We start from the raw sequence: 25,309 nt of genomic DNA on the forward strand, positions 1-25,309 counted from the left end.
GCCACACCATCTAACTTCAGACACATTCATCCTTCGTAGAGGTTTTTCACAATGTTTTTTCGCCATCTTTGTCATACATTTATCAGCTCAGAGAAGTGATGGTAATGATTGTGGTTATAATATTTTTACCATCTTAGCAACTCATTATCTCTCCTCATGCCTCAACAGGGTGTGGTTTTTGTTATCCAACTGCATAACTGTGAATAGGAGACTAATCATTGTCCTTTTTATTAATGGCCGCCGTATTTGCTATATTTCCTTTTTGTTCATTTTAAAGCATGTAATAGATCATTTGACCGCATCTGTCATTTTTTTACAATGGTCAACCTCCTTGAGTCTATTCGCAACATCACGCTTTCCAGTTTTTCATTATCTTTTTCTTTCTCATAGAGTTCAATAGCCAATGTGAGTTATCTTTATAGGGTTACATGATGCTTTTACCTTTTTATTAATGGCCGCTATGTCTGCTATATCTTTCCTCCAATCCATTAACAAACACGTGACAGGTCATATGACCGCAACTGCCGGCTTCTTAAATGTTCACGTTCTTCGCGTCTATCCCTAATCAAGATGGCGTCCGGCTGGTGACTTGCTACCAGCGGTTCATCCAAGTTAGGAATTCTTCGGTATAGCATGATTTTTTCAGGTATTTATCAGCTGCTAGCTCTTGAAGATTGTTAAGCACAAATTATAGTGCGTTTATTACTGTTTTTAGATCCAATATGATATATCTGTGACAGCGGGCGGATTGATTCTCATCGGGCTCATTTCCAACCACACATCGTGTAAGTGTGCGTCTTCGAGTGGCGATTTTTAGAGTCCTTTTGTGTTGGCGGTAAGGTTAAACCATGCCCTTTGCTTTTTTTTCATAGCCTGTTCTGAAAGTCGGACCGTCTGCATCCTCATCCTAGACAGGTCCTTTTTAGTTGGCATTTCTTGATGTAAATATATGTTGGACACTTTATTAGTCTATGAGGTGGGTAGATGGGCTTTACAACAGTGTCTTTTTTGGTGTCATGATCGTTCCTGATAATCAATGTAATTCTTCAATAAAAATCTCTCATTCTATATTTAGATACATTTTGTTCCCATACAACGTTGGAGAGGATTTCTCTTATAACCTCTATACTGTGCCTCGTATACTCCTGCAGTACTCAGGGTTTTTTTGACAACTTATCTTATAGGAGACCTAACTACACCGGGTGTGTGGGATATTCTATTATGCATGTCACAATTTTCCCCTCCTCTTCTGGGCACACTTTTTTTCAATCTATTTAAGGTATGGCATGGGTATCCACTGAAATAGATCTGCAGCACCGTGCTTGGATATTCATTTCTTTGAAAATAATCTATTTCGTATACATGGAATCTCTGGTATTTGGGACTTCACACACTTCTGCTCACAGACACGATGCAATTAATTACTTCATTCCATCTTTTGATCAATCTTTCTTTTTTTGAAGGAACTATATATATATTTACTTTTTTGCACTTACAGGCATCAAGATAATTAAATCTGTGGCTTCTCCTGATGAAGGCACCTCGTGTCCCAAAACGTATTTAGATAACATCTGGTTTCTAGCCACGTTGTCTTCTACTGTTGTTTCCTTGATCCAGATACCATCTAGTCTTCAGCTGTGTTTATCCATTGTATTGTGCTGAATACAGCTTTTCCAAATATTAATATCTTGATGTAGAAGATCAATCAGCTACTGTGGAATTCATTACACATGTTATTGTCTATTTGAATGTTTTTAGTCATGAGAATGAGTGAGTGAATGTGGATAGGATTGGAGTGAGTATGTAGATTGACTCATATTTCATGTTTTATGGTACTGTTTGAAAAAAATAAAACATATTTTGTTTTTTTCTAATACTTCGTTCCTTCAGCTTATTATTATTTATTGTCTATTTTTGATCGCTATTTAAGTTACCTTAGGACTTTACATTTACAGTCAGGGTCATGCCATTAAATGTGAGGGCATATGCCTGGTGGGAAGCTTGGTGAGGAGTGTTATTGGGAAAAATGTCTTTGAAGGAGAAGAGTTTTCAGATTTGTTTTGAAGATCCGAAACAAGGTGGTGGTGCAAAATTGTGAAGGTAGTGAATTCCAAATCATAATCGCAATACTTGAGAAAGATTGCACCATAAGTCTTTCCCTTTTGAAAGTTGGAGATTTGTGCAACAGATTTTCAGCATTATGTGAAGGTCTAGAGTCTCCTGACATCATGAGTTTGTTTGCTAGGCAGCATGGGGTAGAAGTATAAATGGCTTTATGGGTGATACAAGCAGTCTTGTAAATAGTCCTAGATTCAAAAGGAAGCCAGCAAAAAGTTAACAGCATATGTGTGCTATGGTAATTTCTTTTGGCCCCGTAATCGAAATGGGCAGCCGAATGGAGGATGGATTTTAAAGGCGATAGATGGGTCTTGGGGAGGCCTACAAGGAGAGAATTGCAGTAGTCTAGTCTGGAGAGTAGTAGTACCAACTGTTGGGCAAGAGTGTTAAGATCTTCCTCAGGAATGTAACAACTGTTCCCCTAGAGAAGGTGCATTCTTGGCCATGGTGTTGATTTGGGATTGTAGGTTAAGTCTTTTGTCCAAGATGACACCCATGGATTTGGCACCGTCAACAATTTTAGGTTTACTGTTAAGAATGTTTAGGAAGTGGAGTGTTTGAGGAAGAGATAAAAACATTTTTTTTACAGAGTTTCATTTTTAGGTGATGAGACGTCATCCAATCTGAGTTGAATGTGGTGTCAATAAGTGAGATGTCGCGTGCGGAGGACACCTTGAGGTAGATTTGGGTGTCATCAGCCAAGAGCTGATAAAGGAACCCAGCCTCTTTTAATAGGGTTCCTGGTGATTCAATGTAGAGATTAAAAGGGGGCAGATCAAGCCTAGAGCCTTGAGAGACACCTTGATCCACAACCTTTGGAGTTGAGAGACAGTTTTAAATTTTAATAATATGAGATCCTCCTGTGAGGCAAGATTCAAACTCAAGAAATACTAAGCCTTCAATTTCCATTCTTTCTTTTAGTGTGTTAAGAAGTGTGTGATGGTTTATAGTATCATAGGCTGCAGAAAGGTCAAGCAGGATCAGGAGGCAGGAGCTGCCCGAGTCTAGGACTCAAAGGGCATCGTCAATAACCTGTAGCAGTTCTGTTTCGGTGCTGCAGCCTTGACTGAAGCTGGATTAAAATGGGTCTTGAAGATTGTTCTCCTTGATGTGTTGGGAGCGCTATACATACACTATACTATACATCTTTCAGTGATTTTGGCAAGGAAAGGGAGGTTGGTGATAGGGTGGAAGTTGTTAAGGCCTTTCACATGAGCGGAGGGTGTCTTTAGTAGTGGGGTCACCTGACCAGTTTTGAGGGTATCTGGAGAGGATCCTTGGCTGAGAAAGAGGTTAACCAGCTTTGTCCAGTAGGGGAGCGTGTGGATGTAGAGGCCTTTACTAATGTCACTTGGGATAGGGTCTAGAGCTGCGATACTCAAAGTACTGCCTCTGGCCCCAGGTGTCACTCCTGTTCTGGCTGTTGAGAGTGCTAACATTCATAAATATGTTAATTAAATGGGCAAGTATTTATTTACACTGTCTGAAATAAAATAAAAGAAGCAAATAAGGTGTCCTGCACCATTTAACTTTAGGAACTAATTCATTTTAAAAGAAATGTTTCAACAAACATGTAAAAATAATGTTTTTTCAAAATTAAAAAAAAGTGTATTTCATTAACATGAGTTTCACATAGAAATAGCATTGCCTCCTCCCAACTTGGCAACAATGCCAGTACTGAACTAAGAGACAAGTCAGTTGTCGCGAGGAACCCTCTGGGTGGTCTGTGTTGTTATTATAGATGGACAACATTATAGTTCAATAAATCAAACACAAGAATGTTTCATATAGCACATATCTTGCACACATGTATTTCACGGTGCTGTTATATGTCAAAATTAACAAAAAGGCAAAGTGACAATTGCCTAGGATCACACAATTTGGTTAAGACATGATAATTCCCATGTTTTTTGGTTTCCCATTGTGAAATTCTATTCAAGGCTTACCCCAAGGTGCAGTAGAGGGACTCAGATACAGCATAACAAAATGCCCATAGCTCCTGTACTGGCATGAACGAGGCCCTTGGACACACCACAGACCTTACTTTGTGGCCCCTGGGGAAATGTTTGCGAGTACCCATAGTCTACAGAAGGGTTAGAATATTTGGTTTTCAAGATGTTCTTGAGGAGGGCGTCCTCAGTGATGACCTCAGAATTGTTCCAGGAGAATTGGGATTTGCATATCTCATGTTGGTCTGGATGTATATTATGATCAAGGAGCGATTTAACTTTTGCATCGAAGAATTGTACAAATTCTTTTGCGTTCTTGAGTGGGTTGTCAGATTTGATGGTTGAAGATGAGGGGGGTTGCTGGTGGTTTTGATTAGGTCAACCAGTTTCTTTTGTCTGTGCTTGGCAGAATCAAGGAGGGTTCTAAAATGATTCGATTTTTCTCAAATGATAAGTTTGTGATAACGCGATCTTGCATATTAGAGGTATGCAAGAATGTTGACAGAGGGTGATTGTTTCTGGTGTTGTGGTAATCTCTGAATTAGCCATACAGTGGCTGATTGTGGCAGACTGTCACAAGTGCGGGTGTTGACAATTAAGTACCGGTGCCGAGCACCGGAAACCACTGGCTCAAATTAGGCACCGAGTGTGTCCTTGCACTACTTGCTATGAAGCTTAAGAAAACAAATTTACTATCTAATCTAGTGAGTGTGTGCCTGCACTACTCGCTATGTACCTTGACAAAACAGAATCTACGACAAAGAAACTGGAGCAAATGCATGGAATGATTTCCTTGAGGGCACAAGACTAATGCCAAAAACTAGTGCTGGAATTAGAAAAAAATACTCTGGGAACGTATAAATTGGGGGTCATGGTGTGGTAGAGGAAACAAGGTGGAGTTACAAAGGGGAAAGTAATGAAAATGGGAGTCCACCAATCTCTACCTCGATTCACAAAGGAGCACTGCACTCAGGGTGCTTTTTTGAATCATCAATTTTATTATGGCTGAAGAGTAAACATCAGCGTATTTTGGTAGTCACAGCTACCTTGATCACGATGAGAAAAAGTGACCTGGCATGTACCTTAAATACATGCAAAGATAGCGTCTGTAAACAAAGAAGACAAACTCTCATAAAGTGCCGCTGTGCAGAAAAAACACTCAAATAGAGTTGACATCTTGTAATGGTTAACTATTTAATTCATAGTACCTTCATGGAGAATTTTTATAAAACAGATTCAAACTTTAATTCATTAAAAGATAACAATTCATAGTACATTTACTAACATCATTAAAATCATAATTTTACATAAAAGAATGTTTGCGTTAAATTCATTTATAGCAATTGTAAACTTTAGTTATTATCAATCAGAGTCAAACCCAAGTGGGTAGCTCCTCTAGTCTCTATGGCGTTAAGAAGATACACGTGAGTACCATCTGCAAATATCTTCAAATTCGTGTTTATCAACTATCCCCACTGAAAACTCTGATGACAACTTATCATCGAGTGCATAAGTGTAAATAAAAGAAAAATAGAACTGCCATATTGAAGTGGGTAACTATTCAATTAATAGTATTTTTTTTTTTTACTTTTTTATTTTGAAATAAACATTAAGCAGTACACAATTATTATGCAGTAGACAGTACAAGTACTGAGCACAATCAAGCATATAGTATCGCACTGATTCATACACTTCACCAATAATCATAATACTGAATTGCGGGCACATTGTACCAAAACGCCATCATTAAGTGTGGACCATTGTCCCCATGAACATCATTAGTCGCTGTCATCCATTGGATCTATCAACTGTGGGGGTTCGCATATATTCCCGCGAAAGGTATTCCAACTAGGGGTGGGCGGAATTTGCGAAGTTCACTTTAGCAAATTATTGCAAAAATGTTAAAAATCTCCGCAAACACGCGGAAATATCGCGAAGATGCAGAAGTTTTTTTCCTGCCCGTTTTTCTGCGTGGTCGCGGCTCGCCAACTTAACCAAGCGGTTGCTCGCGGGTGCGGCCATCTTGTTTTCACTTGGCTCGCGGTGCATGATCGCGAGAAGAAAGATGTGATCGCGCGGCGCATGATGTTACTGCGGGCGCTAACTGTCGCGAGACAGCGCAAATGGCTACCAACAATCCAACATCTCGTGGAGAACGCAACCGGATCGGGAAAACTTGTCGGCGAACGCGGGGATTCAGGTAAGGTGATCACGCGCACGCGAGAATGTATTATTTTGCAGCGCGAGCAAGAAACAAATTATGGCTAAGCTGCGGAATGCGGAAATTTTGACATTTTCGCGCATTCCGCGGAACGCGAAAATGCCAAATTATCGAGATTTCCGCGAACGGAACGGAATTTTGGCCCCGGCCTAATTCCAACCACCCCAGATCCCAGTCCATTTTTTGGGGCAACCCCTGTGTACATACACTGCCCTTTCTGTGACCATAGCAGTGTCCATGTCTTAACACCAATGTTGCAGTGTGGGAGTTTGTTGCGATCCCCAGTTGCACGCTATGTTCCGTTTCACCAGCGCTATGCCCAAGGTAACCCAATCCTGCTGCATGTGATTAAGATCTGTGGGATCCCAGATATTGATCAAGCATTGTTTGGGTTCAGGAAGAACCTCCACCCTCATGACCCGTGAAATTGTGTTCATGACCGCCACCCAGTACCCCACAACTTTAGGGCATTCCCAAATAATGTGGAAAAAAGTGCCCAGTACACCGCACTGTTGGAGGTAAAGTGGTGTGTCAGCGCCTCCTAATTTATGTATTAGCGTTCGCGAATAATATATTCGAAGTTCAACTTCCAGTTGTATTAATCGCAGTTTGGAGCTAATCGCTATCTCTCGGGGAGACGGCAGCGCCTCCTGCCAGTCCGCCTCCTCCAGTATACCCAGATCTTGTTCCCATCGTACCTTAAGCCTACGCATGGGATCCGGAAAGTTATTTATGATTTTCTTGTAGACCAGGGAGATGGCTTTCTTACTTAAATGGTCTGTGAGGAGGCGATCTTCCAAGGGCGAGGCTTCCGGCAGTTTTGTGCCATGTGGAATAACATCCATGAGTGCGTGCCTAATTTTGGCATATCTGAAGGTCTCTGTCTGTGCTAACCCATACGTTTTCTGCAGTTGGGCTAGTGGGACCACCTCGCCCTTTTTCCAAAGATCCCCGACCTTGGTGATGCCTATCAGATCCCACTGTCTGAAGCCCTTTGTGTTCTTCAATTTGCCTAGGTGCCGGATGTCCCATAGTGGTGTAGCCTGTGTTAGCACTCCTTCCCACCCCATCTTGTGCTGTGCTTCAAACCATATTCGAACCGTATGTGTCGTTGGACCCGTGAGTGTCAGTCAGCGTACGTTATTGTAGAGTGTCCCCATGATCCCTTCCTTATCGAGGAGGTGTCTGTCCATTCGAAATGCCGGCTCATCCTGTGGCACATGAAGCCACTGGTTTATGACCATAAGGTGCGATGCCCAGTAGTACTGTTGGATATTGGGGAGAGCAATCCCGCCATTGTACCATCCCTGCATTCATTTATGCAGGGCAATCCGACTTGCCTTACCATCCCATAATAGGCACGTTATGTCTGCGTTTATTGCCTTGAAGTATGCAGGAGCAACTGAGAATGGTGTGTTTTGTAGGGCATAGAGGAATCTAGGGAGCGCCATCACCTCGAAGAGGGCTGCTCTTCCGAATTAATAGTATATTTATTTGATATGATATCTTATGGGCCTAATTCATTAATACACTGTAGTTCATGATAAAAATATAAATTTTAAAATCACAGCTTCCTATATATAAATACACAAAGCATGAATAACTTTGCTTCATTTATATCTGTTGTAGATTTAAGTAATTCTTGACCAAGGTCAAACCCAAGTGTTCAAATTCTCTATTCTTTGCATATATACAATCTCCAAGTCCCTTCACATTCTTTTTCTCAAACTATCCCCCCTATGTCATATGACAGAAACTACCTACCCAAATATTTCTTCTTAATACAGATGCTAAAATTAAGTGAAATTTCATAAAATGCTATATACACACAATGTAGCAACAGAAATACATTATCCCAGACAAGTATATAATTCTTCGTCAACAATTAGGCCAAAAGGTTCTTTGCTATCCAGGATAAATTTAGTTTCAAGTCTACGCAGCTGCTTCTCTCACCTTCTCTGATATTTCTAGGTACTTGGGGAATACTGCTATATGTCAAAAAGCTTGAATTTCCATTATGGGCTGCTTCGAAATGCCGGGCTCCTGGGTATGTCTGATCTTTGTTCTTTATGGCCCTCATATGTTGTAAAATATGCTTATGTGTTTGAAGTGTGGTGCTGCCCACATGTGTCTTAGGGCAAGAACATCTCAAAACATACACAGTGTACTCACTGTTGCATGTAATTGTCCCCTTCATTTTGACCATTTTATTAAAGGGAGTGACCAGCTCATTCATATTAACTCCCTGTTGACATGACTGGCATTTAGTTCATTGCTTGAATCCTTCTCTTTGAGTGAGCCAGTTTGCCTTCTTCACTGCATTCCTGACATTACTTTTGACTAGTTGGTCTCTCATAGAGACCAATCTTTTGAAACAAACTGAAGGGTATTTGGGCAGCACAGGTCCTATAACTGGATCTGTTTTAATCAGTGCCCAGTATTTAGTAAGTGCCGCTCATACCTGTTGATGGACTTTACTATAGGTGGTGATAAAACTATGAGCATCATTCTTCTTGCTTTTTACATTAGGAGAGAAAGGCAGCTTATCCCTCTCTATTGACAATTCAGTGCCGGTGCTGAGCACCGTAAACTACTGGCTCAAATTATTCACTGAGTGTGTGCCTGCACTACTCGCTATATAGCTTGAGAAACAGATTTACTACCTAATCTACTGATTGTGCACCTGCACTACTCGCTATGTAGCTTGACAAAACAGATTTACTATCTAATATACAACAAAGAAACTGGAATAAATGCATGGAATGATTTCCTGGAGGGCACTAATGCCAATAACCAGTGCTGGAATTAGAAAATAAATACTCTGGGAACCCATAAATTGGGGGTCATGGTGTGGTAGAGGGAAAAGAGGTGGAGTTACACAGGGGAAAGTAATGAAAATGGGAGTCTGACAGTCATATATCACCGAATACTCCTTCACATTTGCTCCTTTTCCATACACGCGAAGAACGAGCATGGACCACTGTAGTTTATGTTGCACTGCAATGTTTAATCTCGCTCCCAAACAGATGCAGCAGCCATTACGTGTTTCGTCCCTCCCAGGGGACTTGATCACATATATGTATATATATATATATATATATATATATATATATATATATTATCTACTGGCGGTCACCAGTAGATAGTTATAGTTAGGATCGTGTTTCCATAGGAAATCTCAAAATTCTATTTTGAATAACTTTGGCGCCGGTTGACGAATCCTCGTGAAATTTTCAAAACTAATGGGGCGCTCCGCTCAGCTCCTACCCTGAGTCTCGGGGTGATTCGTCAAGGGGGGCCGAGAAAAAAGGGGGGTCCCAAAACGCGTTTTCCCCATGCATCTTTCCATAGGACCTTTAGTCGAAGGTACAGCCCGAACGGCCGAACAGAATTACTTGAAATTTGGCAGAGAGGTAGTCCTCAGGTCAGGGAAGTGCCTTTTGCAGGTCTAGTGTCAATCTGTTCAGTATTTCCTGAGAAAATAGCATTTAAAAGCATATAAATATCTATACGCGTGCACCGTGCGTGCACTGTGCGCGCATGGTGCCGCGCGCGAGCGAAATTCTGATTGGTTGATAGATGTCAGTAAACATTCGAATCGGTCGAAATCAGGAAGTGTCGGCCGCCATTTTGTCTGTCGCACTGAAAAGGAAAGGTGGAAAAAAGGTGGAAAACATGAAAAGGGGGCAGGGAAGAGAGTTCCTGACCCCCTAGTCTTTGTCAGGTGGTCACTGAAGGACCCCCAAGGGTGAAAAAAACATTTTATTATTTTTGAAAAAAATAGCGGGATGCGCGCACGGTTCTCGCAGCGCCACGAGCGCCCAAAGCACGCGCACGGTGCGCGCACGGTGAAAAACCTTGAAAAAATTTTTTTTTCAATAAATACATAACTTAGCATTTAAAAAAACGTACAAATTCACTTTAAAAAACCATAGGTTTCACACACATTATAGTTAGGAATTAGCATTTAAAAAACCTTGCAAATTCACTTAAAAAACCATAGGTTTCACACAACTTATATTTAGCTGGACATTTCACTCGTAAAAAACCAATGAAATTCCCCCGTTATAGTTAGTTCAGATAACTATAACTCGCGCGACCGCCACTCTATCACAAGGATGATGTCATCAGCGATGTCATGAGTGATGCCACTGACCATGTCATGAGTGATGTAATATGTGACGTCATGAGCAGTGGATTGCGGGCGTGCGAGTTATAGTTATCTGAACTAACTATAACAGGGGAATTTCATTGGTTTTTTACGAGTGAAATGTCCAGCTAACTATAACATGTGTGACACCTATGGTTTTTTAAGTGAATATATATATATATATATATATATATAAATTAGTGCACCATCAGCGGTTTGATTATTGGGACTACGACATCCATGATGCCTTGGGAAATTTGACCCGCCCATCTGGGGGCGTATAATTGGGCATTAAGAGATGCAGACCCGAGCACGCATTTACAATCACGATTGCCTCTGAGGAAGAAGGATAATACTTCGAAACGCGTCAGGCTCATCGCGTTGTAGCTGTCAGATTTGAACTACCAGCATCATTCTGCCTGTACTCTTGATTAAAGGCTTGCCACCTTGTTCAGCGTTCGAGTGCAGCTCATTCCTGGGGCGTGGCAAACGAGCATTCATATATATATATATATATATACATATACACCTGCTCAGTGCTAGACAAAGCAATCGAGAAAGCTAATTCTATATCACGATCCACAGCACTGTCAGTTAGCTCTGAGATTACGGTATTATCCGAAGATATCAATCCCATGTTTGAACCACCAAGACTAATTACTACCTACAATTGTCAGCACAGTAAGGTACGTGCCATCTTCAACAAGAATTGGCCATTGGTTCAAAATGATTCTGTAATTGGTGAGCTCTTGCCAAAAACCCCCAACATTACTTTTCGAAGATCAAGATCAATGAGTGACATGCTAGTGCAGAGTAGTCCTGAGATCAGTACACAAAATTCATGGTTACAGAGCTCAAAGGGGTTCTTTAAATGCGCCAGTTGCAAAGCATGCAAACTGGGGCGCAGCAGGACATCTTTTAGAACTCCTTTCAGCGATGTTCCTGTTATGATCTCAAAGAAACTAACGTGTAAAACTGAATTTGCCGTGTATGTGCTGGAGTGTGCGTGTGGCCTGCAATATGTTGGTAGCACCAAGTTGCAGGTTCACTAGCGCATACTCCCGCACATGCGGGCTATCAGCAACAATGATGCAGCCTATCCTGTCGCTAGACATTTTAAGGAGATCCACAATAGCTGTTTAGATTTTTAAGCTACTTTGTGGTAGATTCAGTCCCACGGCTCCGGCGCGGAGGCGATCGGGAATCTCTACTTAGACAGCTGGAGACTAGGTATATTCTGATGTTGGATAGCAAAACACCCAATGAGCTGAACTCCAGCGAAGATCTCTTTACCTGTTTATAACGTTAGTCAACACCCTAGAGGTGATGAAAGTACTGTGTTTTATAATCAATGGTTATTCTTGGATTCAATTCCAGGACCCAATTATGTTTTAACTTGGTATATTCTGATTGACTATAGTTTGACGAATGGCTGCATCGCTTGAGTCACTAACATCTGAGCTGCTTATGTGATATATGGTAGTAATGTTTTTGTATGAAAATGTTTGCATTATTACAATGTCTTCTCCCCTCCTCCTCTTTATATTTTATATTTCACTGATGCGTGATACTTTTCTGGGCAGATTGGGCATGAGGTAAACAATGTTTGGAGTAGCCATTTAAGATCTCAATGGTATGACAAAGGTGATAAAACATGAACGACAAACATCAGCTTGCATTAAATACTAGGCACTTGCAACTTTAGCTGGGTGGGGATCTTGATGTCATGACCTCAATTTTAGGAACCTTGATGTCTTGTTGATCCTCCTTTTGCACTTGCAGCAATTTGCACTTTGCGATTTTTTTGCACATTCGTTTTATATTGGAATAGTGGAAAAATTCTGTATTAATAAGATTCTGCCACTCCAATGATCAATCGACTAATTACAGTCTGTGATTTACGAATGTTGAGTCATCTTTGAACTTTTGCAAAGTCAATTATTTTAGCACACGCAGGTGTTTTGCACAATGTATAAATTATTATTTATTGCCCTTGCAGCTATTTGGATCATGCTATTTTTGCACATTTGGTTTAATCGGCTTAGTAGAGTATTCTCGTAGTAAATATACTCTGCCACTTGAATGATGGACCCATTGTTATTAACAGGATGTGTTTTATGAATATTGAGGTATTATATCTCTTTAATTTTTGCCAAATCAGCTAAATGTGCATAGGCAGTTATTTTGCACACTATATAACTAATCATTTGTTGCATTGAAGCTTTTTACCCGTTTGGAGTTTCATTTTCGTATTTTACTTACATATGTCTTCTATGTCCATTGGCCCAGGCATCACGTGTTTTAGTCACTGGCACTTTAAATAATTTGGCTTGTACTACAGACGTCATGTGATCAAGGCTTCCGTGTTGAGGCCGAAACGCGTCATGGTGGTTCGTGTTGCACTGTCCGATTAAAGATATCTTCACGCACTGAACTTTTGGGTCCTGTTTCGTCCTTCCAGGAGATGTGGTAGCAGAGGCGAAGTTCCTGTTATATATATATATATATGCATATATATATATACACTCACACATATATATACATATATATACACACACACACACACATATATATATATAAATTCACAGAAAAAACCATAGGTTTCAGGGGTGTTATAGTTAGCTGCCCATTTCACTCATACAAAACCATAGAAATTCCTCCGTTATAGTTAGTTCTGCTAACTATAACTCACGCGCCCGCAGTGCACTGCTGATGATGTCACATATTGCATCATTCATGACATGGTCAGTGACATCACTGATGACATCACTGATGACATCTCAAATGACATCACTGATGACATCATCCACTTAACAATCTGATACACCTCATCATACACTAGTATAACCTTTCATCACTCACTGTAAAATACAGAGTGCCATATTTGAAACCATTGACACACCAATACCAGTTACTACATACCCACTCACTGATTCCTAAGTCTACACACACAACTATCCATTCAACAACAGAATCATCTATACATGCAGTCATTAATTGATAGAACACTATCAAATGCACTTATATACATATATAGACAGTGACACATCAGCAGTCATCTTAGTCGGTTATGCAGTCATCCTACTCACTCATGAAAAAAATGTATCGCACCTAAATTTACTCACCTACACAATTATCCAACAACACCTCATTTATTCAAACACATAGTAACTCATCGTTAATATGTTAAAAAAGCACCATTACAATTATACACTCATTCATATAGTTACTCTCACAATCACTGACTCTTACACATACTTATTTATATACACCAACTCTCACATACAATGCCTTTTATTTTTTTACTTTGTTGAAGATGTACAACTAAAACATATATTCGCTCACCAACACACAAATAAATACACTCAGTCACCCAAACAACTGTTTCCACATGCACTCTTAAACCCATACACCTAGTCAATCAACCATTCACACATCTATGCATAGAGTTACACACACCCCATCCAACCACACACAAACTCAGAGTCCCATACAAATACTCACCCAACTAATCAATAACTAATATACACACTTATGTACTTAGTGACCAACTGATGCAGAATGTTATACAACAACAGAGACAGTGCTGCACACATTCACATAGTTTAGATACTAATCCATGTATTAAGTGAGACACTTTTAATTACTCACTTAAAAAGACAGTCAGACAGCTACTAAATCCTCAATCCAGACAGTTATATATCCACTCAATCTTCAATACAGATTGGTATATATATAATACATATTTAAATTTCAAACTAAACCACATTCAGTGGATGATGTCATCAGGGATGTCATTTGAGATGTCATCAGTGATGTCATCAGTGATGTCACTGACCATGTCATGAATGATGCAATATGTGACATCATCAGCAGTGCATTGCGGACGCGTGAGTTATAGTTAGCAGAACTAACTATAGCGGAGGAATTTCTATGGTTTTGTATGAGTGAAATGGGCAGCTAACTATAACACCCCTGAAACCTATGTTTTTTTCTGTGAATTTCTAAGGTTTTTTTAAATGCTAATTTCTAACTATAATGTCTCTGAAAGCTATGTTTTTTTTCAGTGAATATATAAACATATAAATATAATCTGCATATCTATATAAATATAAATGCATGCAAACATATACATATACATATATGCATACATATGCATGGTATGTACATGAAAGTTTGAAAAACTCTAATACAAGAAAAGCTAAAAAGCCACCTAACTACAAACAGAATTGCTTTAACTTAAACGAGGGCGAGACCTATTGCATTTTCAATGCTTGTTTACTTTGGTTCCATCAAGAAGGCATCCAGATGTGACACATTTGCCATAAATTCTGAATGGTAGCACTCTAGTTCTTCATTAGATCACTTAGTAAAGCTACTGCTCACCACGGAAGTCTGCTGCTGGTATTCAAAGTGCATGTTTCAGTCTGCATGTCAGAACTTTTTAATGAAATAGAAGAGGATTTGAGAAGTCAAAATGTGCCCTAATTTTTCTTTCTGCAGCACTAATCATAATTTCTATGGCAAAATGAACCCCCTCATTTTGTTCCTTTGCAAATTAAATGTTTTAAGTGTTACCACTTTATTCCAATCAAGATGGCTTCAGGTGTGCCATACTTTTGTCATAAGTAAGACTGTTAGCGCTCTAGTTGTTCTTTAAAACACTCTGGGATTTCTGTCATTGGGCTATACTTGGGCTAAATCTCGGTGATATTTGTGCTACATTTGGGCTCTTTTGTCTCTGGTGGCCATCTTGGGAGACTTGTTATGAAGTTTCCTAATTTCCTCATTTACTACAGTCTCCTCAGTAGGCATACTGTCAGTTTTTTACTTTGATTCAACGAAGAAGGCATTCATATGTGTCACACATTTGCCATAAATTCAGAATGTTAGCACTCTAGTTGCTCATTAGATCACTGTAGTAAAGCTACTGCTCACCAGGAAAGTCTGCTGCTGGTATTGAAAGTGCATGTTTCAGTCTGCATGTCAGAATTCTTTAATGAAATAGAAGAGGATTTGAGAAGTCACTCAAAATGTGCCCTAATTTTTCTTTCTGCAACACTAATCATACATACTATGGCAAAATGAACCCACTCATTTTGTTCCTTTTTAAATTAAATGTTTTAAGAGTTACCACTTTATTCCAATCAAGATGGCTTCAGGTGTGCCATACGTTTATCATAAGTAGGAGTGTTAGAGCTCTAGTTGTTCTTTGGAACACTCTGGGAAGCTGCAGTAGAACACAAAGGAATCAACTGACAGTCTCTGCCCTTGTTGGATGTAAATGTTTTAGTGAGAATGTCAGACTTCATTCTCACATGACTAAGAAAGATAATGTGAATTTACAGAAAATATTCTCTCAGTTTAGCTTATAGATCACCTTCCAAACCTCTGTGGGAAAAGCATGAGAAAATAGTTTTCTCTCAAACATGATTCATGATATCCCAGCAGAAGGCTTTTTCACATGGTAAAATCACCTTAGAACATACCACAATTCCTAAAATGTGTATGGTACCATCAACAAATGATTTATAATGTAACTAAAGTCTTAAAACCTTCTATTAACTGCAATGCTTTTTAATGAGGTGCTATCATGTATATTGGTCCCAAGATGGCTGCCAACACTTCTTGGATGAAGTACTGACAGTCAATCAGATCTCACGATGAGATGTGTGGTTAGGCTCCGCCCAGATATATCTATCTTTTTAACTCTAATTTTCTCAGGAACTACTGAACGGATTTACACCATTTAAGCAAAAGGCACGAGTCTGAACTGAGGACTACCTCTTTGCCAAATTTGGTGTAATTCCATTCAGCAGTTCGGGCTGTAGCTGCGTCAACAGGTCCTATGGTAAAATGCATGGGGGAAACGTGTTTTGGGACCCCCCTTTTTTCTCGGCCCCCGCTTGACGAATCACCGTGAAATTTTCAGGATAGGAGCGGACCGGAGCTGGCCAAAAGTTTGGAAAATTTCACCAAGATTCATCAATCGGCAAAGAGGTAGTCCTCAGGTCAGGGATGTGCCTTTTGCATATATGGTGTCAATCTGTTTAGTAGTTCCTGAGAAAATTGCAGTTAAAAGTACATAAATATCTATATGCGCGCACCGTGCGCCCACGGTGTGCGCACCAAATGTGTGCGAGCGTAATTCTGATTGGTGGTTAGATGTCAGTCAACATTCAAATCGGTCGAAATCAGGAAGTGTCGGACGCCATTTTGTGTGTAGCAGTGAAAAAGAAAGGTGGAGAACGTGAAAAGGGGGCAGGGTAGAGAGTTCCTGACCCCCTAGCCTTTGTCAGGGGTCCCTGAAGGACCCCAAATGGTGAAAAAAACATTTTTTTTTCAAAAAATCGTGGGGTGCGCCCACGGTGCGCGCACAGTGAAAAACCCTTAAAAAAAAAAAAACATTTTAAACGAGCCTTTCCATATTACAGGATACAGTCAATCTATAACTATATACATAGGTAGTTTATTGTAAAATAAATATATAAAAAATATAATAATACATACATAAATTAGCATTTAAAAAACCTTGCAAATTCACTTAAAAAACCATAGGTTTCACAAATGTTATAGTTAGGAAGTCGTATTTAAAAAACCTTGCAAATTCACTGAAAAAACCATAGGATTCACACATGTTATAGTTAGCTGGACATTTCACTCATAAAAAACCATTGAAATTCCCCCGTTATAGTTAGTTCAGCTAAATATAACTCGCGCGACCGCAATCCACTGCTGATGATGTCACATATTACATCACTCATGACATGGTCAGTGACATCAATCATGACATCACTGATGACATCTCAAATGACATCACTCATGACATCACTGATGACATCATCCAGTGAATATGTGTCTTTCTGAAAAATAAATATTTTTATATATATGTACATCTAAAGGTTAATGGAAGAATAAATGGGTAAATAAGTGTCTAAATGGATGTTTTTTTTGGTAAAATTAATTGTATTACTGACTTATTAACAGTATCTTAGTGAATACAGTGATGTAATATGTGACGTCATCAGCAGTGGATTGCGGTCACGCGAGTTATATATAGCTGAACTACGTATAACGGGGGAATTTCAATGGTTTTTTACGAGTGAAATGTCCAGCTAACTATAACATGTGTGAAACCTATGTTTTTTTCAGTGAATTTGCATATATATATATATATATATATATATATATATATATATATATATATATATATATATATATATCCAACAACAAAGTTACCCCATTTAGTGCTTGCCAGGTGACTGCAGCTCGGTCCACTTATATGTGGCAGGGCTCTTCCCCGACCGGGATCAGGCCGTAAACAAATCCAACAACAAAGTTACCCCATTTAGAAGAGCCACTCGCAGGTAGGTGAAATCTCCGTTTATTATGCAGTTTGTCAGCTCAGTGGAGGGAAACAAAAAAGGTTAATGGAAGAATAAATGGGTAAATAAGTGTCTAAATGGATGTTTTTTTTGGTAAAATTAATTGTATTACTGACTTATTAACAGTATCTTAGTGAATACAGTGATGTAATATGTGACGTCATCAGCAGTGGATTGCGGTCACGCGAGTTATATATAGCTGAACTACGTATAACGGGGGAATTTCAATGGTTTTTTACGAGTGAAATGTCCAGCTAACTATAACATGTGTGAAACCTATGTTTTTTTCAGTGAATTTGCATATATATATATATATATATATATATATATATATATATATATATATATAAAACGCTCTGCTGCTGTTTCAAGGCAGAAGGGACCAGCACTCCCATTGGTGTTAAATCCAATTAGGATTTATTTCGTGCAACAAATAAACAAACATATATATATATATTACCTACTGGCAGTCGCCAGTAGGTAGTTATAGTTAGGACCTATTTTCCATAGGAAATCTGCAACATTCTATTTGGAATAACGTTGGTGCCGATTGAGGAATCTTGGCGAAATAATTTGTTGATGGTACCATACTCATTTTAGGAATTGTGGTGTGTTCTTAGGTGATTTTACCATGTGAAAAAGCCTTCTGCTGTGATATCATGAATCATGTTTGAGAGAAAACTATTTTCTCATGCTTTTCCCACAGAGGTTTGGAAGGTGATCTATAAGCTAAACTGAGAGCATATTTTCTGTAAATTCACATTATCTTTCTCAGTCATGTGAGAATGAAGTCTGACATTCTCAGTAAAACATGTACATCCAACAAGGGCAGAGACTGTCAGTTGATTCCTTTGTGGTAACACTTAAAACATTTAATTTACAAAGGAACAAAATGAGGGGGGTCATTTTGCCATAGAAATTATGATTAGTGCTGCAGAAAGAAAAATTAGGGCACATTTTGACTTCTCAAATCCTCTTCTATTTCATAAAACAATTATGACATGCAGACTGAAACATGCACTTTGAATACCAGCAGCAGACTTCCCTGGTGAGCAGTAGCTTTACTACAGTGATCTAATGAGCAACTAGAGTGCTAACATTCAGAATTTATGGCAAATGTGTGACACATCTGAATGCCTTCTTGATGGAACCATAGTAAAACACTGAAAGTATTTCCTACTGAGGAGACTGCAGTAAATGAGGAAATTAGGAAACTTCATAACAAATAAATCTCCCAAGATGGCCACCAGAGACAAAAGAGCCCAAATGTAGCCCAAATAACACCCAGATGTAGCCCAAGTATAGCCCAATGACAGAATGTCCCAGAGTGTTCCTAAGAACAACTAGAGCGCTTACTGTCTTACTTATGACAAAAGTATGGCACACCTGAAGTCATCTTGATTGGAATAAACTGGTAACACTTAAAACATTTAATTTAAAAAGGAACACAATGAGGGAGTTCATTTTCCCATAGAAATTATGATTAGTGCTGAAGAAAGAAAAATTAGGGCACATTTTGAGTGACTTCTCAAATCCTCTTCTATTTCATTAAAAGATTCTGATATGCAGACTGAAACATGCACTTTTAATACCAGCAGCAGACTTCTGTGGTGAGCAGTAGCTTTACTACAGTGATCTAATGAGCAACTAGAGTGCTAACATTCAGAATTTATGGCAAATGTGTGACATATCTGAATCCCTTCTTGATGGAATCAAAGTAAAAAACTGAAAGCATTTCCTACTGAGGAGACTGCAGTAAATGAGGAAATTAGGAAACTTCATAACAAATAAATCTCCCAAGATGGCCACCAGAGACAAAAGAGCCCAAATGCAGCACACATATCACCCAGATGTAGCCCACATGTGGCCCAATGACAGAAGTGTGCAAAACACATATTTTTTGTGTATTTGCAGTTTTATATAGTGCAGACTTGTCAGGTATTGGAGTGCTTTACATGAGCATTGGTTACATCACACAAGATCAAATTCATTTTGGTTGTAGGCATGGGGAGATTAAGTGATTTGACCAGAATCACAGAATGTTGAGCTGAAGCAGAAACTCCAACCTGGTTCCCCAGTTGCAAAGTCTGCAGCTCTGGAAGTAACACCACATCCTCTCCTCTAGGTGCAACATTTAATCAAGTGGTCAACTGGATAAAAAAACATAAAGATTTCAAATAATTTAAAAGTTCTTTGTCGCTATTTGAAAACTCAAAAAATATGTCCTCATTTTAGTTTTTTAGAGCACTAACCATAATTTTTTTATTTTTTATTTTGTTTATTCAGGTCAGCAAATCCATGACATTACAGTTAAAGAGCTACAGAGCCATAGCAAAAGCAGGCAATTTCCGAACCAATCGACCACTGTAAAGTAGCATGTATACAATAATCAGTTTTCATTTACACCCGAATACGCCTTTACATAAACCATAACAAAAACAACCACTGGTACAGATGGAAAGCAATGGTAACCAAATACTGCGCACTAGCGATTAAGGAGTGACCCCTGCGAAGGGAGCAGCACATATGGAGAAGCACACAACAGCAGCAAACATGTTTGGATATCACACCCCTACATAGCGGGACATAAGCAGGCGTCCGCCCTGTTGCTTACGGACACAAGGACACGCCCGCCACGTCATGCCAACCCACACACGGCAAGGCACAGCTACCATTCCACCCCATCCAGCCGGCCGCCACCAAATGCAATATCGTCTAGAACCCAGCAGCATAGGCGAACTCCTCCACACCCCCGACAACCTCAACCCATGTCATCAGAAACCACTCCGGACAGTGAACCCGTGGGTCGTGGGGAGCCAGCCCTCTCACGGGCCCACTGCAAAAAGGGCTCCCAGATGTCCCTGGGGCGGGAAGTGACCGGCATCGTTTCCCAATAGCATTCAAGTTGTGTGTTACCATACGTCACATCTTTCACCCAGTCTGCGAATTTGGGCAAGGACCTGCGTCCCCAGCGCACCGCCACCTGCCGCTTAGCATAAAGTAGCAATAACGCGTGCAGTTTTCTAGACTTTGGTGGGGTATTTCTAACATAACCTAGTAGCCCCAGGTGTGGAGTCGGCACCTCGGCGCTACGGAGGATTTGATTAATAGCAGTAAAGATGTGCGACCAGTATTCCTCCAGGCGTGGACAGCTCCACGCCACATGCAGAAAAGTAGCATTTTCGGCCCCACACTTCCAACAAGTATCATCGTCCCTGAGGCCCATACGGTGCAGCAACCTAGGCGTACGATAGTACCTGTGTAGGAACTTAAAATGCACGAGGCGCAACCTGTAATTAGGCGATAGGTCCTTCAGTTGCCCACAACAAAAGGTCCACTGCTCTTCCGACAGAGGGGGCTCCAGCTCCGCATTCCACGCCTGCATCGAGGATGGCACAACGGCGGGGGATTGCTCCTGCATACAGTTGTATAACCGGGACACAAGTTTTTTGGGAGATGCCTTCGATAGTAAGTTTTGTAAAGCCTGGAGTTGCGGGGGCTCATCCGGGAACTGAGGCCATAACGCCTTACAGGATTCTTTAAGCGTATGGAGAGTAAACATATCAGCGAATGTCTCCGGTAAGTCTGTCTCACCCTCCCCAGGAACCCCGAAGGTGCCACCAGGGTAAATGTCTGCAAAAGTGCGCAGGACCTTCCCTCTAATCACAACAACCCCCCCCCCCTGTCCTGCAGGCAGGGTAGCAATGGATTGCCCCTCAGGGGCACAGCCGGCGCATACAGGAGAGGGAGACGTGCCCTCCTCTGCAGCTCTCGCCACGTCCATCGGAGCAAGGCCACCGTGTCCACATCTCCAGACGGGCGGGGCGACCTCTCGTATAATGCCACACTCAGGGGCAAGGGAGCCGCAACCGCCATCTCCACCGCAACATGCGGCTGGTAGGGAGTGGGGAAAACCCAGAAGTGCAGAAATTGTGCTTGCGCACACAGCGAGTACAGTGCCATATCTGGGGCCCCCAGACCACCCTTCACTAACCATAATTTTGATGCAAATAAGACCCTCTCATATATGTAATTTCTAAAGGAAATGCTCTAGGTATTACAGTTTTGATTACATCAAGATGACGTCAGGCGTTCCACACTTCTGTAATAAATATAGAATGTTAGCAATCTAGTTGTTCATTGGGATACTACTGAGAGGCAGAGGCCAGGGGCACGGACTCTGAAAATTGAAGGCAGGTAGGAGAGTGCAGAGGCAATAATTTGACCACACTGGGCAGGCAGAAAGGGCAGTGGCAGCACAACAGACTATGGAGGCAGTGGAAAGGGGGGTAGGGGCAACAAACCAACAATACAGGACTGGCGAGAGAGGCTGTGGCAATATAATAGACCATTGTGGGCAGAAGGAAGAGGCAGTGGTAGTACAACCATACATGCCAACAGACCCGTTTCAGCCAGGAAACGTCCAATGTTTTTAAGCTCAAATGGGCTTTATTTGATCTGTCTCTTGTCTACAATCTCATATTTTTCACTGTAACTCAAAGGAGAAAATCAATACCCCAGTTTTTGTTCAGAATCTCCCTCTTACCAAGTTCAAAATGTTGGCAAGTATGGTACATTGGATAATGGTAGGCAGGAGGAATTGGGGTAGGGACATGGACTCGGATAACAGAGGACAGGAGGGACATGGAGAGGTGCACCAAACTGACCCTACAGGGCAGGCATCAGGGTTTGCAGCAGCACAATACACCACACAGGGCATGCGGGACGGGAGTGCAGCACAACAATCCATAGAAAGCAATAGGGAGGGGACAGGACCATGCACATGGACAACATAGAACAGAGGGGAAAGAGGCAATGGTAGCTAGCTGACCATAATGGACAGACAGGAGAGAAAGCTGCAGCATAACAGACCATAAAGGGCAGGAGGGACGGATCAGGGGCATTACAATGGAACAGACAAGCCAGGAGGGAGGAAATAGGGGTCTGCACATGGAAACAGAGGGCTGGGGGCAAGGGGGCAGGGCAGGAGCAACAAGATGACCATGGAGGGCAGGCAGGATGGGCACTAGAAACAAGACACACCATGGAGAGCAACAGTGAGACTATGATGGCATACACACAGACCATGGAGGGAAGGTGGGATGCGGTCAGGGGCAGCTAGCTGACCACACAGGGAAGGTGGGAGGGGCCATGGCAGCACAGAAGACCATGCATGGCAAACAGGAGGGTTAGTGGCAGCACAATGGCTATGATGGGCAAGAAGGAGGGTGCAGGGGCATGCACAAAGGACCATGGAGGATAGAAGGGAGGGTCAGGACCTGGGCACAGACAAGAGAGCTCAGGGGAAGAGGCCTCACAACAGACCGTGCGGGGCAGGCAGGAGGAGCAGTTGCAGCACAACAGACCAGGGAGGGCAGAAGGGTGTGGCAGTAAAATGGACCATGGAGGACAGGAGGAAGGGGATAGGGGCATGGCATGTGGACAGGCAGGGTGGAGGTGGCAGGGACAGGTTACAGTCATCTGACAATGCTAGGCAGGTGGGAGGGGAGTGGCAGCTCAACAGAACACTCAGAGTAGATAGGAGTGGTAGGTCCATGGAACATGGTGGTCAAAAAGGATGGAGCAGGGGCATGCACAAAGACATCGGAGGGTAGGTGGAAGGAGAATAGGGGCAGCAAGCTAAGCACAGAGTTTAAGCAGGAGGTCAATGATGGGTCATAGAATTGGGCAATGGAGGGCAGGAGGAGTGGACTGGTACATCATGCTAAATGGAGGGCAGTGGCAGCACATCAGACCATGCATGGCAGGAGGAAGAAGGCTAGTCCATGGATTCAGACAACAGAGGATAGGGGGAGGTGGATGGGGCAGCAAGCTAACTGTTCAGAGAAGGTGGGTATTAGGAGCTTTATTGTTTTTAAAATGTGTTTCTGTGCGAACTACTTAAAATATGAACAAGTATGCAGCATAATCTCACTTTTATTCAGGAAGAAGAGGACGTTTGTGACTGTGACTCCGGGCTCACTTGACAGAAACACCCCCTGACCCTCTACCCCCATCGCAAAATGTAATGCCCGTAAAAAGGGTAGGTGGACGCAGTGTTATATAGAACATAGTCCTGAGAGCACGATTGAAAAAATGAAAACTAGATATAGTATATGGTATAAACTATGCACCAAAAAGTGTGATCTAAGATGAACCGGGGCGTGAAATATAATATGCAATACATTGTGTGCAATTACAAATTCATTGGAGAGCACGAGATAGCACAGGCACTAGCGTGTGCTATGCGATATGCGCCTTGGAGTGTAATATGCACAGGGCAGTGTTGTGTAACCTAACTAGTCTCTAAAGTTGTAATATAAAATATGTGCTGGGGAGTGTAAGGTTGCATATACACTGTGACAAAAATATGGATCCCAGATTGTAATATGTATGGCATAGCGCTGTGCGTTATAACATAGGCATCGAGGAAGGCACGTTAGATGGGGCAATATAACCAGTGCGAAGGCAAGTGTGGCATGACATATTCACGGGGGTGGTGTTACAGTTCACATGGGCTAGAGAGTATCATAGCATACGCACTAGCTGGTGGAATACAACACAGAGGTGTGTGGCACTCGGCGGGCACTGGTGGGTGTAACACAGCATTGGGCTTGGCCAGGAGCACGCTGTGACTCTCAAGTGAGGTTCGTCTCCTTTCCAGAGAGTAAAATAAAAAGTATTACACATCCGGCGGTGGATGTGTGTTTTATTAACCGTGAGGGGGGTTTCTTGCATAGTTTGGTCGAATTTTTGTCGAATCCCCTTTGAATGGCTTGGTGTGCATGTGTATTAAATGTGCCCGTCAATAGCTACCCATGTTTGTATAAATAAACGACAAGGGTGTCTACTTGGAGAGTACCCACCGGCAGGGGCGCCGGGATTAGGCACGGTAGGGCGTCAGACACATCAGAGCTTCACTAGCGGTGTAAATACATTCCACGTGGATTCATTGTATGCATAGTCACCTTTTAATTGAATATCACGCAAATCGTCATGGTGATAGGTACATACGGGTTGTCCTGGTGCAGTTCGGGTTCCTCAATTTTCCCCAACTACCATGGACCGAGTGATTTCGCAGTCACACACACATCACACACACATCACACGCTGGTGGGGCCCATAACACCAACATTCATTCTAATCAATCTATCTGCACCTACCCAGAAGGGGGAGAAACATCGATTCCGAACAACACTGCTTTCCTTGATGGGAATTTTATCACTCTCCCTATTCTATCAAACCTTCCCTTCACTTCCCCATCAAGAAAATATATCTCCGTCAATAGGTCAATTAATCATTTAGTTGGGATTAGCTTAATGACTCCTTAATTTTCTAAAATTAACCAATAATACATTTCAATGAAAGAACAACCCGACACATGAATTCAATTAATATTTCTTTATCTAAATCAAATGCAGGTTAAATCCTAGTTAATAAATTTAATCTTTTGTCATATTTACCTATTCTGGCTATTTGTCGTTTT

This window comes from Triturus cristatus, chromosome 2_2 (assembly GCF_964204655.1).
Source record: "Triturus cristatus chromosome 2_2, aTriCri1.1, whole genome shotgun sequence".
Lineage (NCBI taxonomy): Eukaryota > Metazoa > Chordata > Amphibia > Caudata > Salamandridae > Triturus > Triturus cristatus.